This window comes from Bos javanicus, chromosome 27 (genome assembly GCF_032452875.1).
Source record: "Bos javanicus breed banteng chromosome 27, ARS-OSU_banteng_1.0, whole genome shotgun sequence".
Lineage (NCBI taxonomy): Eukaryota > Metazoa > Chordata > Mammalia > Artiodactyla > Bovidae > Bos > Bos javanicus.
The window spans coordinates 25,373,243-25,388,778 of NC_083894.1; the positions used below are offsets into that span (position 1 = coordinate 25,373,243).

Below are 15,536 nucleotides of genomic sequence, written 5' to 3' on the forward strand. Positions count from 1 at the left end.
CTCTTCTCATTCAGCCCTTTCCTCCTGTCACGTTTCCCATACCCAAGGATCTCCAAGGAAGATCTTCTTCGTGCTGATAATTAGGGTTGATGTATTCATGGGGCTTTATTTTCCCATCAGATCATCCCATCTGAGGCCAACATTCCTTTTGAAGTCTGGAGAATCTGAAGCTTGGAGGAGCTGAACAACTCCCAGAGAACAGAGCCTCTGGGAATAAAACTTTAGAATGATCTTAAGATCATTAGCACTCACTTTCCTCCTTGCTCAAAGAGTATCTCTTTGGAAAATCTTTGGTGGTGAAAGTCATTAATGATCACATATAAAACCCTAATTAATCAAAGTATGAATCCAATTCTTGATGAGCTCTTTTCATCCCCATTAGATTTGGAGTTTGCAGAAATCTGGACTATTTTAGCCCATAACAAAAGGTGGATATGCTATAATGTTGAAGTCTGAATCACTGGAGCTATCTTTTCATTCCATTCAATTCCTGGTGACCTTGCATGAGTCATTGTTCAACACTGAGGATTTCAAATGCAGTCAAAAAGGAGCAATGAATGTTCATCTTTTGCTACCAACTCCTCAAAAATGTCATGTGTGAGTGCTCAGTCATGTCCAACTTTTTGCAACCCCCATGGATTGTCACCCACCAGGCTCCTCTGTCCATGGGATTTCCCAGGCAAGAGTACTGGAGTGGGTTGTCATTCCTTTCTTCAGGGGATCTCCCAACCCCAGGATCAAACCCATGTCTCCTGAATTGGCAGGCAGATTCTTTACCACTGAGCCACCTGGGAAGCCCCTCAAAAATGATATGTACCCATAATATTCAGTATTCAGTTGGTTCTCGTAAATGAGCTAGAAAAATTGCATTTTGCCAGGACCGATCTTGTTTCTCTGGCAGACAGCTGCCTAGGAAATGCACTCTGCACTGTCGCTTATTACTTGAGAATCTGCTGTTGTAGAAACACAGGCACATTTACAACACCAAAGAGGGATGGATGGAAACAAAGCGGGGTCCAGAAATGAACTCTGTGATTTTCTGTTATTTATTAAAGCTCTCTAAGCATCAGTTTCTTCATCTGTATAATGAAGATACTATTTCCTGCCCATCTTACAGGATGATTATGAAAATCAGTTCATCAATGCATAAGCAGTACATATGAAGTCCCACACTGTGATATCTACTTCTGGAAATATAAGAGCATTACTTCTTGACTTCATGACTTTAATGGAAAAATAAAATAATTTATGTAAATGGTTAGAATCCTTACAAATACAAAATAGTAGCAGAGGTCATGGTCCACTCAAACAGTCAATATTGGAAGGGAAGTCAGAGACTCAGCAATCTAGCCATATCATTTTAAACAAACTGAGTTCCAGAGAGATAAAGGGCTTATGCAAGGATGTAAAACTTGAAGGTCAAATATTTGTTGTTAGAATATCCCAGTCTTTAAGGTGTACTATGTTTAGTCGCTCAGTCGTGTCCGACTCTTTGCGACCCCATGGAATGAAGCCCACCAGGCTCCTCTGTCCAAGGGATTCTCCAGGCAAGAGTACTGGAGTGGGGTGCCATTTCCTCCTCCGGGAGATCTTCCCAATTCAGGGATCGAACCTGGGTCTCCTGCATTGCAGGCAGATTCTTTGCCGTCTGAACCACCAGGGAAGTCTTTAAGCAGATTCCTAGACATTCAGTAAGAGCCAGTCTAATCTGCTAAAATGTAAACAGTTCTATGGGGAAAGCTGAGTACTTTTTAGAGAAACCACTTAGCTCTGTTGGACACTGCGGGTAAAAGGACAGACTCGGGAGACAGACTGACGGGTTTGGGATTCTGATTCTGTCACTTATTAACTAGTGGCCTTGGGTCTGGGCTATTTAACTTTTCTGTCCCATTTTGTCCTCTGTAACATGAAGATACCAATAGTACCAAACTCCACAGGACCATTGAGGAGCGTCAATGAATTAATAGGCAATGGCCTCAGAGCAGAGTCTGGCAAACGACAAGCTCTCAGGACCTGTTATTTATTAATATATTTACATCAACTGGAGGCTCATGTGGGTTACTCTGTTAGTAAGAGAGGTGCCTAGAGAAGGGGTGACTGCGGAAGACAGTCACACTAGACCGAAGGGTAGCATCCAGAGAAGGGGTAACTGCGGAAGACAGTCACACTAGACCGAAGGGTAGCATCCAGAGAAGGGGTAACTGCGGAAGACAGTCACACTAGACCGAAGGGTAGCGTCCAGAGCAATGAATGCCCTGAATGAACTGTCCCTGAATGAACTGTCCCGGCAAACCAACCAGAGCTGCTATAGCCTAAATAGCCTTTAGGCTATTTCTTCCCTTTTATATAAGTGTCAGCTAACATCCTGAGCATTTCAAGTATTACGCATGAGGACGAGGCTGGGCAGGAGACCATCCTTCTCATCAGCTCAGCTCCTGCAGCATCTCTGGTTCAATTTGAGCAGCCAGTGGTTCACAGGGAAGAGGCAGCCCCTGTTCTGAAATAAAGGCATTGATCACCCATCATTTGCAATTCATTAGCCTCCTTTGCCTGGTTGGAACCAGCCTGGACTTTGACAGGCAAAGCCTGGAGGCAATGTTCAGTCTACACACTGATCACATACGATTATATAAGGCTTCCTAACCTCAACAGAGTGTGACAGGCACTGCCAACCCTAGGTTAGGGTCGCTTAGGGACAATGGCCCATGTTCCAGCCTCACTAGGTGACGGGGCTGTAAGCTAGTCAGTGGAACTGGCGTTGGTGGAGACGACCCAGAGGTGTGGCCATCTCGGGACAAAGCTGTGTCCACGGCTAGAGGGAGTTGGGAATGCCCTGGTCTGTGCTTGGGGTAGTGACCTGCCTGAGAATTCAGTCTTCCGATTCCCTCCAGGTAAATCCCTTTGATGAAGAGCCAAGCATCCAGCTTCCTCTACATTCCAATCAGACAGCTGCCTCTTCTCGCTCAGATTCCAGGCTGCCTGGCTGTCTTCAGATAATTTGACTTCCCACGTAGATTTCACCACAGGGAGAGAATGTGCTTGAAACAGAGTGTGTCTGATCTCCTGGCCGATTCTACTTGTCGTTGTAAATTAATAAAATGGCGTTTTGATTTACACATCTGTCTCTTGTGAACTCGGTTAGTATGACTGAGGGGCCCAGTAAACTGATCTTGCCCCAGAGTGCTGACAAAACCAATTTTCTCAGGTTTTGAACCTGGAAAACAAAAGGGCCAGACCCTGGACAGTGTGGTTAAATCACCAAGGTAAATTCCCCTTTGAAATGTCTGGCAACGGGACAGCCAGACTTCCCTCTGCTATCAAACACATTTTTTCTACTGGACTTTAATCTTTCAAGGTGAATGCTCCCTGTTCAAGGCCCACTCAGATGATTGATTCCATGGTGATAAATGTAGGAAATGGGAAGTTTGCCCCTACTCTGAGCTACCCAATCGATGTTTTGACGAATCTACAAAAGCACCTAATCAAAACATAATTCTGACGAGCATGTGATTTTTTGTTTTACACATGTCCTCTATTCAAAACTACTGTTATTATTCATCTATAACCCAAGCTTTGCCAAGACTTCTCAGACAGTACAAATTAGGTTATGTTGTCTTTAAATCTAGAGGGTGGGTGCTTGCTGGCTGGATGGCTCTCAGCCCCTTTACTCAAGTCCCCATTCTGCTCTGGGAGGTAACTGAGGGCATCTCACCTGTGCTCACATCCCTCTCCTTCAGCCTCTTTTTTAAAAATTTCTTTTAAATTGGAGGATAATTGCTTTATAATGATGTGTTAGTTTCTGCCGTACAACCATGTGAGTCAGATAAAAGTATACACATATCCCCTCCCTCTGGAGCCTCCTTCTCATTCTCCCCCCATCTCACATCTCTAGGTCATCACAGAGCACTGAGCTGAGCTCCCTGTGTTATACAGCAGCTTCCCACTGCTGCTGCTGTTGCTAAGTCTCGTCAGTCATGTCCGACTCTGTGCGACCCCATAGACGGCAGCCCACCAGGCTCGCCTGTCCCCGGGATTCTCCAGGCAAGAACGCTGGAGTGGGTTGCCATTTCCTTCTCCAATGCATGAAAGCGAAAAGTAAAAGTGAAGTCGCTCAGTCCTGTCCAACTCTTCGTGACCAAGTGGACTGCAGCCTACCAGGCTCCTCCACCCATGGGATTTTCCAGGCAAGAGTGCTGGAGTGGGTGCCACTGCCTTCTCCGGCAGCTTCCCACTAGCTATCCGTTTTACACAAGGTAGCGTATATACGTCCATGCTACTCTCACTCCATCCCACCTTCCCTTCCACCCTGTGTCCACAAGTCCATTCTCCACGTCCGTGTCTCTATTCCTGCCCTGCAAATAGATTCATCAGTACCATGTCTCTAGATTCCCCAGCTTCTTTTTGAATGTTGGGTGCTGACAGGTCACTTTCAGTAGAGCCTGAACTTTGCCACTACCACGGCTTTACGTATTGCAGGAATTCAGAAGATTTCCTCTTCCATGTGTACTATTTTGGGGAGTCTGCAAAGATATTTTTTGAAGTCAAACCCATCTATAGAAGGTATGCATTTTTCCATCTTCCTTTTCAAGTCGGACAAGGCAATCTTGCATCTCATCATCAAGTCCTGGTCTTGGCACATCTGTTACCTCTTTTCAGGCAAGTTTGATCTGACAGTGCATCTGAACGGCAGAAAAATTCATGTGTCTGAAGTATTCAGATCTCTGCTGACAGATCAACAACAGCTATATCAAAATGTCCCATACTTCCAATGGCTAGAACTGTTGGCACTCATGATGACCGCCGATCTGAAGACACTGCTGGAAACAAGCTCTTTCCTACAGGCAGCCCAGCAGCTACTTACGAAGTGCTTCAGAATCTCTAGGATTAGATCTGGGCACCTCTCAAGCCCAGATCTTATACCTGTTCCATGTTAATAGCAGGAAAGAAACTTGAAAGCTCATTAGAAAAGAAGGGACTCAGACTCTGTAGATCATCATCCACTTGTGTTTTGGAAACTGATGTGGTGTTTTAGTCATCTTAACTTGCCCAGTAATTACCTGGATTCATTCTGTTTTCTCAGAGAAGGCAATGGCACCCCAATCCAGTACTCTTGCCTGGAAAATCCCATGGATGGAGGAGCCTGGTAGGCTGCAGTCCATGGGGTAGTGAAGAGTCGGACACGACTGAGTGACTTCCCTTTCACTTTTCACTTTCATGCATTGGAGAAGGAAATGGCCACCCACTCCAGTGTTCTTGCCTGGAGAATCCCAGGGACGGCGGAGCCTCGTGGGCTGCCGTCTATGGGGTCTCACAGAGTTGGACACAACTGAAGCGACTTAGCAGCAGCAGCATTCTGTTTTCTGAGTACTGTAGCAGATATTCAAAGATTCTCCACCCTAGTAGTCTGAAGATGGTAAATATATATATATATATATTTAATATTTATTTATTCTTGGCTGCTCTAGGTTTCTGTTGCTGTGCATGGACTTTCTCTAGTTTCAATGAGTGGGGGCATCTCTCCAGTTGCAGGGCATGGGCTTCTTGTGATGCTGGCTCCTCTTGTTGCAGAGCAAGGGCTCTAGGCACATGAGCTTCAGTACTTGCAGCATGCTGGCTCAGCAGTTGGGCACACAGGCTTAGTTGCCCCTTTGGATGTGGAGTCTTCCCCAACCAGGGATCAAACCCATGTGCCTTGCATTGGCAGGCAGATTCTTAGCCGTTGGACCACCAGGGAAATCCTGGTGTTTTAACACAACTATTATAGAACATTATGTGATCACATCAGGAGGCAAACCTCCTCTGTACATTCCCACACCCAAAAGTATCCAACAGTCCCATTATTGCAAAAAAGTGATAACTTGATTAACCAGGAATTGTTGAAAACTACGGTGAAAAACATTAACATGAAGATCTATGGACCAATGAGTCTGATTTTAGAGACACTAAGTGTCCACATTTTAAAAGACAGCAGTGTTTACACTGAGAAATATTATTTCTCTCCCCTCTCATATAAAGATAGCATACGATCCTCTCACACCTTGTCAAGAGTACACACAACTGTGACAGATCACAAGTACAAGGGTGATGGATGGGATGTGGAAGAATCTTTGGATGTGTGTGCACGTGTGTGTGCTTCTGCTATGTACTGTACCCTCAGTGTATCAAACAATACATCTATAGAAAAACACAAGAAAAGACGAACGCCATAACGATAACAAAGTGTCATCTATTAGAGAAAACAACAACACAAGACCTGGAGCAAAAACCATTAGAATAAAGAGGTAATGTAGAAACACAATTTTTATAGCCACATCAGCCTATGACACAGCAAACAGATGCTCCCAAGTATAATAAAGCATCTGAGAATGTAACTTTAAAATAATACTATATATTTGCATAGTAATAGATGTATATGTATATATGTACATATACATGCAAATATACATATGTAGATCTTTATAATCTTCCCAGGGATGGGATCCAGGGTGTGGTTTTGTACCAGCTGGTCCCTGTGTTTTTAGGACAAAAAGCAGTAGAGCATGAAGGGTAAGGTGCTCTGGACTTAAATAGACACTTTAGTCCTCAGCTCTTTGATTCACTTAAGATGAATGCTTCCAGATGACATGTTCAAAATAGGCAAACCCATTGAGACTGAAAGTATATTAATGGTTGCCAGGGTGACAAGGGAATGGGGGTGACTGCTCACGGGTATGAGATTTCTTGAGGTGATGAAAATGTTCTAAAACTGCACAGTCATTATGGTTGCATATTCTTATTAATATATACCGATACCATTAAATTATGTACTTTAAAAGGGCGAGTCTAGCATGTGGATTGCATCTTAAGAAAGCTATTATTCCTTGATCACTGACATATATACACTACCACGTGTAAAATAGCTAGCTAGTGGGAAGCTGCTGTATAGCATAGAGAGCTCAGCTGGGTGCTCTGTGATGACTTAGACGAGTGAGATAGGGGGATGGGAGAGAGGTGTAAGAGGCAGGGGATATATACATATACATATATTACTTCATTGTACAGCAGAGACTGGGCTTCCCAGGTAGAGCTAGTGGACCAGCACTCAGGCCCCTCCCCTGACAGAGGAAGGGAGTTGCCTCATGAACAGTTCATACCGGCATGACAAAACCTCACTGGTTTCTGTAACAGAGGTTTCTACTGGGTTGTAGCACTGATCCACTCTGTGGATGCCCTTAATATAGGGGTGGGAGAGAGAAAAGAACAACACTTCCTAGGCTCTGGTGACAAACTTTTCACTTCCACTTCTCAGACCATGGAGTTACCGACAGAGCTTCCGGGAAGGTTATTTAAACTCCAGGGCTCATTGGTATTGCTAGATGTCTGCCCGTGGTAGCACAGCCTTGCTCCAAGATCAGTTCCCCTACCAGAGAGATTGGTGAGAGTCTAGCCCACAGGCCTGATGCTGCTCTCTCTTACGGTACTTTTATTTAACTGTCTAATTCCACCCAGCAAGCTGAATTAACTTCCCAACATGCCAATCCACTAAATGTGCCTATGTATACATAAATCCCACTTGGGTGTCCCAGGAAGTGCTAGTGGTAAAGAACGTGCCCGCCAACGCAGGAGACATAATAGACATGGGTTCAACCCCTGGATTGGGAAGATCCCCTGAAGGAGGGCATGGCAACCCACTCCAGGATTCTTGCCTGGAGAATCCCATGGACAGAGGAGCCTGGCGGGGTACAGTCCATGGGGTCACAAAGAGTCGGACCCGACTGAAGAGACTGAGCACATGTACCTAAATCCCAGTTTGGACATACTTCACATTGTTCCCCATAGAGCTTCTGGCCACATATGGCATATGGCCAATGTTGCCTAACTTCATGCTCTGCCAGTTGTATCTGAATTTTAATGTAGCTGGGACCCCTGAGTCTGCTCTCTTCCACAGAAAATAGATTTTCTCTTTTTGAGAGATCCATGGAATATTTACCAAATAATCATATGGTCAGGCTTCCCTGGTGGCTCAAATGGTAAAGAATCTGCCTGCAACGCAGGAGACGTCGGTCGGTTTGATCCCTGTGTCAGGAAGGTCCCCTGGAGGAGGGAGTGGCAAACACTCCAGTATTCTTGCCTGGAGAATCCCCAGGGACAGAGGAGTCTGGAGGGTCAGAAATGAAGAAAATCTCAATAAATTAAATAACAGAAATTCAATAGGCCACATTCCCTAGCCACAGTGCAGTAAAGCTAAAAGCAATTTACTTAAATTATAACCATAAAACACCTAACCATTTGGAATTCTTTTAAGTCTCCTAATAACCATGAGATCAAAGAGGAAATCAATAATACAAAACTATATCATTTAGAAAATAATGGGAATACAAATACGTATCAAATCATGAAATGAGGCCAAGCAGAATTTAGAAATAAATTTATAAATTTCAATTGTTTAAATAAAAATGAAAAACACAGGCTAAGCTATAAAGGAAAGATATCTGAGAGAAAAAAAAAACGGTCCCAAGAAAGGAAGTAATGAAGTTAAGAGCAAAAAGAATATCATCTTCCTTATAATGAGTACCTACAATGTGTCAGGTTCTTTTCCATTTTCTAATCTCTCCAAAATTACAAACTGGTATCCTTAGGGGATTGGTTCCAGGACGTGGGTACCAAAATCCTCCAGTGCTCAAGTCCCTTGTATAAAATGGCTCAGTATTTGCATATCACCTATACACATCCTTTTATATACTTAAATCATTTCTATTTTACTTATAATATCTAATATAATATAAATGTTATATAAATAGTTGCTGGCACATGGCATATTCAAAGTTTTGTTTTTATTGGAATTTCTGGAGTTTTTTTAAATATTTTTGATCAGAGTTTGGTTGAATCCACAGATGTGGAACCCACAGATACAAGAAGGCAGATTTTTATTATTATTTCAATTTGCAAATGAGGCTACTGAATATCATAGAAGATGAGGAATTTGTCTGAGGCTTCACAGCTCTTAAGTTGTGAAAGGAATCAAGCTCGGGTCTGTCTGACTCCAAACATTGCCCTGTTTCTACTATATTCCATCCACTGATATGCACTTTCTTTAACATATCTCATTCATACAAACATACATTTAAAAAGAGACTACACGCTGGGTCATTGAAAAAAAATTATATAATGGATAAGCCTCAGAAAGACTTAATGGACAAAAAAGATAACAATATATCATATCAGATGCAGAGATTTTAAAATCAAAGCTATAGTCTATACAAATACATAATACCAGGCTTTCTATCAGATAGGAAAAAATTAAAAGTTTAATGATATACTTTTTTGGCTAAGACTGGGGAAACAGGTGCTCTCTCTCTCTTTTGCGCCTTCATTGCTGGAAGAAATGCAAAAATGGTAAACCAATGGAGGGAAATTTAGCAATACATACCAAAATGCCATATTTATCCACCTTTTAACCAGTCCAGCAATCTCACTTGTATAAACTTATCCTGAAGATACACCTACAACAACACAAAAATACACAATCATAATGTTATTCATTGTTTGTAATGGCAAATTATTGGCAATTACTTAAATGCCCAAGCATAGGAAGTTGGTTAATACTATGGAAAATGCACAGAGAGAAATACTATGCAGCTGGACAAAAGAATTGGGAAGACCTTTATTAACTTACATGGAATGATTTCCAGGATGTATTGTTAAATTAAAAAAACAAGATGCAAAAGATTTTATATGATACAGTATCTTTTTGTGTAAGAAATGAGGGAAAATCACAAAACATACATAAATCTGAAATTTGGGGGAGAAAATCACCAAAAAGATGAATCATAAAGCAATGAAACTTGTTACTTACAAGTGATAGTGGAATGCAGTAGAAAGGCTAAAGGAAGGGCAAACATCATTGAGTATCAGTACAAACTCGTCATTTCAAATATAAAAATACATATATTTCTTAGTGTGAGTGTGTGCTCAATCGAGTACAATCCTTTGCAATCTCATGGACTGTAGCCCACCAGGTTCCTCTGTCTATGGGATTTTCTAAGCAAGAATATTGGAGTGGTTTGCCATTTCCTTCTCCAGTGTTTCCTGGTACTGTCTGCTAAGAGGACCTAAAAGCGATCCACACATCTAGTGGCCAGATATTGGTTTAAATGCCAACCTTGCTTTGAAGGGGTTCCCATTGGCTAAATCTGGGATAATTTGAGCATCAGAATAAATAAGAACCATACTGGATAATAATCTACTGTTTTAAACTGGAATTATGAGTCCATACTGATAGTATAGATAACTAGAGAGATAGTGAATATTAAGTAGAAGGCTTCCCTGGTGGCTCAGTGGAAAAAAAAGTGCACGCCAATGCAGGAGACCCGGGTTCGATCCCTGATCTGGGAGAATCCCACGTGCCATGGAGCAACTAAGCCTGTGCCCCACTACTATTGAACCGGTGCTTAGAGGCCATGCTCCACAGCAGAAGCCACCGCAATGTGAAGCCAGCACACTGCAGCTAGAGAAGAGCCCCCACTCGCCACAACCAGAGAAAAGCCCACACGGCAATGAAGACTCAGCACAGCCAAATCAATAAACTTTGAAAATTGTTCAGTAGGTAGGTAGTCGGTAGATATATCTATATCTATCTATATATATGGGGATTCCCTTGTAGCTCAGATGGTAAAGAATCTGCCCGCAATGCAGGAGAATTAGGTTCGATCCCAAGATTGGGAGGATTCCCTGGAGAAGGAAATGGCAACCCACTCCAGTATTCTTGCCTGGAGAATTTTATGGATGGAGGAGCCTGGCAGGTTACAGTCCATGGGGTTGCAAGGAGTCAGACACGACTGAGTGACTTTCACTTTATATATATATATTCAGGAATATATTATGATTAGACTAAGGATGGGTTAAGGACTTTCCTCTTTTTTCTCATTCTCATTCACTTTGGACAGTTCTCTTAAAGTGAAACACAATACTGCATATTCTTATTCTCATCTTCATCTTTGACCAGATAAATCTCTTCCCTTGCTGACACTTTTATATGTTGTTTTATTGTACAGTTTTATTTTGAGGTTGGTAACAAATGAGAATTTTTCTTCCCAGTTGACAAGTGTTAAAAAGAGAGAGAGAGAGAGAAACTAGAAGTGCTTGCCCAGGATTAGGCACGGGAGAGGGCAGCCTGGTGGGGATGTTGCACTTAGGGCAGCTGGTGGTTTCCTGGAGACCTCCAGACTGCAGCGGTGGCACGGAGTAGGATGTGAGCCCAAGGCTAGAGGAAACCCTGGGTCTTTGCAAGCAGCCCTTCTGTCGGTAGGGGTTTACCACTTCCTGGACGGTACCCAGGTTCATCGGGGGTCCCGTTGAGTAAGGCAGACCCCAGAGCTCAGCCATTCAGCTATCATTCTGACCCACAGACCATCCTCTCTCTTCTCCCTAACAAAGCCCTACAATGATAATTATAATGATTTTTTTCCCCACTCTTCCTGGACTCATTTCCATTTAGTTAAAAATGCACTTCCCCAATGATTCATTTATCAGCCTGCTTCTGCATTTAATCATGCCTTCCCCATCACCCCTCCCAATGACGTGAAATTGTTATCCAGCAGCCAGACCTCTCATACTCCCAAATGATTGCATGGCCCTCACTCCATCTCCTTAAGTTATAGCATTAATTAAACTGTGCTTTAATTAAGTAAGCCCTACCCTCCTCTTATAACAGTCCCATTCAGGCAATTTCCTTCAGGTAATTCCCTTCATTTCGATATTATGACTCACGCCTACTGGGGTTAGAGGCATATATGTACCGGCACAGGATGAGATTTTATGTTGTCTTTGGATGTTGATTAATTACCTTGGCAACCTGTGTAATTTCTACAGCTCTATAAAACCTCGATCCTTATTTTCTTCCTCCCAAAACTCTTCTTCTGGGGAAATAGAAAAGCAAGGCCTTCTGCTGTGTTCCACCTGAAATGCAATCAGCACACAAACCTCCAGACCTAGGGAAGAATTGATATTTACAGCTCTTGCTACTGTGGACATCGGAAAACATGACAGACTGGAGAGTACCAGTTCTGAGTGCATACAGGAAGCACCATATTGTGGAATTCCTCAGATCCCTATTAAGTTATAGAAAATATGAAGCTATCAGTATAATTCTGCCCTGTGTCAGCACTGCAAACAGGAAGTGTTGGTATATATTTCAGACCTGAGTGTCCTAAACCAACACCGTCAGGAGACTCTCTTGCTTTGAGAGTCTCTGAGCTCTGAGCTTCCTATCTCTGGAGGTTAATAGGGTGGATCCCAGGCCCCAGTTAAATCCCTGCCTCACAACTAGGAGTCCAGCTGGGCATTTCTGCCCCAGTTTATTGGAGACCCACTCCAGTAACTCTAGGGCACAAGAGGACCAACCATCCTGGTTTAGCTGGGACTGAGGGGTTTTCTAGGACCTGGGACTTTCAGTACAAGAACTAGGAGAGTTCCAGGTACGGTGGCACAGTGGGTTACCCTGAGGGCAGGTCCTTAAGGGAAGGAGCTGTGTTCTAAGTGACTGTGTCCAAAGCAGCCAAGTAGCTTCAGCTAAATTTGAATGGCTATCCACACTGAAATATATTAAATCATTAAGAACTTTGATCCTATAGTTGGACCCCAATTACAGAAAATTGTTTTTTTTTCCATTTGAAGAATGGGTATTCCTGAAGCAAATAGCATCATCCCTTTTCTCAGTGGCCAGCCCATTCTGACTGAAGGACAGGCAGTAATGAGGTAAGATACCTGTTCCTGGTACCCCAGAGGAGAATGGAAAGGTTTACACGAGAGTTGAGAGGGTCTATATTTGAGGTTAGGGGGACAACACAGAGCTCTAAATCCAGGAGGATCCAGCTGCTCTGATCAAAAAACAGACTTAGAATCCAAGATGACCACACTGGACCTACAAATCCCAAATTTAATTATAAGGAATTACTATGGGTACTTGTTATGTAATAATAGTAACAACCAGCATATATGAAGCCTGATTGGGCTTCCCTGGTGGTGCAGTAAAAGAATCCACCTGCCAACCAGGAGACCCACGTTTGATCCCTGAGTCAGGAAGATCCTCTGGAGTGGGAAGTGGCAACCTACTCCAGCATTCTTGCCTGGGAAATCCCATGGACAGTGGAGCCTGGTGGAACTATGGTCCATGGCATCACAAAAGAGATGGACACGACTTAGCGACTAAACACCAACAAATGGCAGCCTGATTATGTACCTAGAACTGTTCCAGGTACTTTCATGGATTTACTCATTCAATCCTCTCTATGAGGTGAATATTAAGGTTATTATCACCATTTGACACATGAGACAGAGGAAGGTTAAGCAAATTTCCCCCCAGATCACACAAATATTAAGTGAAGGGATAGGTCATCACCAAAGCTGGTGTTGTTAGTCATTGTTATGCTCTTTCTCATGGGCTATTCTCCTTGTGTTAAAATACACAAGGGTCCATCCTTATGTAATGAATTTGGGGTGAGATCCAGGGATCTGCATTTAAACAATAGCTTAAATGATTCTGATGCAGGGAGAGGCAGTATCTCAGGGATCTAAGTACATCTTCAACCCAACAGGTATGCAAGAGCCCAGGACTCAACACCGGACATTCGGATTTCTAGCAGCAGTTCCCAGAGAAGGCAATGGCACCCCACCAGAGGAGCCTGGTAGGCTGCAGTCCGTGGGGTCGCTAAGAGTCGGACACGACTGAGCGACGTCACTTTCACTTTTCACTTTCCTGCTTTGGAGAAGGAAATGACATCCCACTCCAGTGTTCTTGCCTGGAGAACCTCAGGGACAGTGGAGCCTGATGGGCTGCTGTCTATGGGGTCGCACAGAGTCGGACACGACTGAAGCGACTTAGCAGCAGCAGCAGCAGTTCCAGTTCTGAACCCCACAGCTGATCTGCCCACTCTGGTGATAGACACTTCTATCACTTTCAAGCCTGACGTGTGCATGGGGGCATGATTACAGTGAATGATTTCAGCTAGGGCTGGCAGAGGCAGGGCTCACAGCTTCGTTCTGCAGGCCATCTTCATTTTGCTTGGGGAGAAGAAATTATGAGACCATCACGCTAAGCTGCACTGCTGAGTGTGAGCTGCCCAACTGCCTAAAGCGACCCCAGATCATGACTTTCAACCCTTGGAGAGGATGTGGTTGTCTGAGCTGAAAAGTGGTGGTGACACGCATGAACTGTCTGAATCCTAAGAAAAAAATGTTGGCACGCTTGGCATGGTTTCCAGTGAAACAAAGAACCCAGCCTCAAAGCCTACTGGTTAGGCCAGATTATGTGGTCTGAACAGTCCTATCTGGGGAAAAAAAAAAAAAAAACCCACAAAACTGTGAGACACGCTTTCTATCTTCCTGGGAAGATCTAAAGGTCTCAGGAAAATGGACGCTCTGCTTCTTGCTTTAAACAAAGGATTCTCACCCCCCTGCGTCTTCCCCAGCATCAGCATTTGCAAGTCATGAAGAGCACACTTGGGGCCACTGTGGTTTTACTGATCCATCTTGGTACTCTGGCTGTGTATGTGTGTGTGTGTGTGTGTGTGTGTGTGTGTGTGTAAGACAGACAGAAAAGTACACTAGCTTGAGCAAAGCCCTCATTTGCTATGGATATTGCTAGAAGTACAACTCGAAGCCTGTTTTCTTCCCCAGCAGTCACCACAGTATATGTTTCAGCTCCTCTTTACTATGCCTGTGTTCTGGAAGCTGAATGTCTCCAGTTGAGGAGAGCAGAGCTTGTTATTTTCCCCCAGTCGACTCTTGAGCAATAACCTTAAAGAACTGATGGAAATCATATTGGCTTTTGTTTCTTTTCTCCTACCCTTGCTAATGGAGATTTTTAGAGAACATGGCCACCCCCAGACAGACTGCTGCTCCTGATCAAAACTCCCCAGATCCTCTGGGCAGGGTGTGCACCTGCCAGCCAGCCGTTCGTAGAAAGTGAGAAAATGAAGCAGAATTAGCATCATATCCACATTCTTTTTTCTCCTAACAGGCTCGGCAGCTGGCTCTTCCCGCTGGGCAATTTTTTCCCTTTTTCTTTGTGATTTGCCAAAGGAAAAAAAAAAAAAAGACAGAAAGAAAAGGAAGAACAATTAGGAACATCATTTTAAGGTGTGTGCACCGGGTGGAGCCCTTTTAAGTGACATTCAGAAGCCCTGGATATCCACAATTCCCTGTGCCCCAGGCTGGTCTGGCCCAGATTACTTGTTTCAATGACATCCGTCCTTCAGCTTCTTCATTGTGTTCTGGTCTCTTCTCAAATGACAATACCCAGGGGATAAAACACTGCTCTCCTTTTTTCTTTTTGTCTTTATTTTAAGAGCAATTCCCTTAGTCCTTTTTTTCAGCCATGGAAAGGAACTCCTGTTCTCATCAATGGCTCTGTTGGACGAAGGCTAACCACAGGCAGCTATGTAGACAAATCTCAAAGCTGGCAGTCTGAAATATTTTACCCATTATAGGTAAAAGTGAAAGTGTTAGTCGCTCAGCTGTGCCTGACTCTGCAACCATATGAACTGTAGCCCACCAGA

At 43.5% G+C, this 15,536-nt stretch overlaps 1 long non-coding RNA gene across 2 annotated transcripts in view; it reads right to left on the minus strand.

Moving 5' to 3' along the window:
- The window catches only part of LOC133239949 (uncharacterized), a 117,289-nt gene that overhangs the window by 22,779 nt on the left and 78,974 nt on the right, over positions 1-15,536 (minus strand). The window contains exons 3-5 of one of the 2 annotated variants that reach the window (XR_009734047.1): positions 9,410-9,482; positions 7,970-8,137; positions 2,005-2,497 (exon numbers count right to left, since the gene is read on the minus strand). This is a non-coding gene — a long non-coding RNA (uncharacterized LOC133239949). Of the gene's footprint in view, positions 1-2,004; positions 2,498-7,969; positions 8,138-9,409; positions 9,483-15,536 lie in introns of those variants that run through there. The other variant, XR_009734048.1, reaches the window with a different exon arrangement.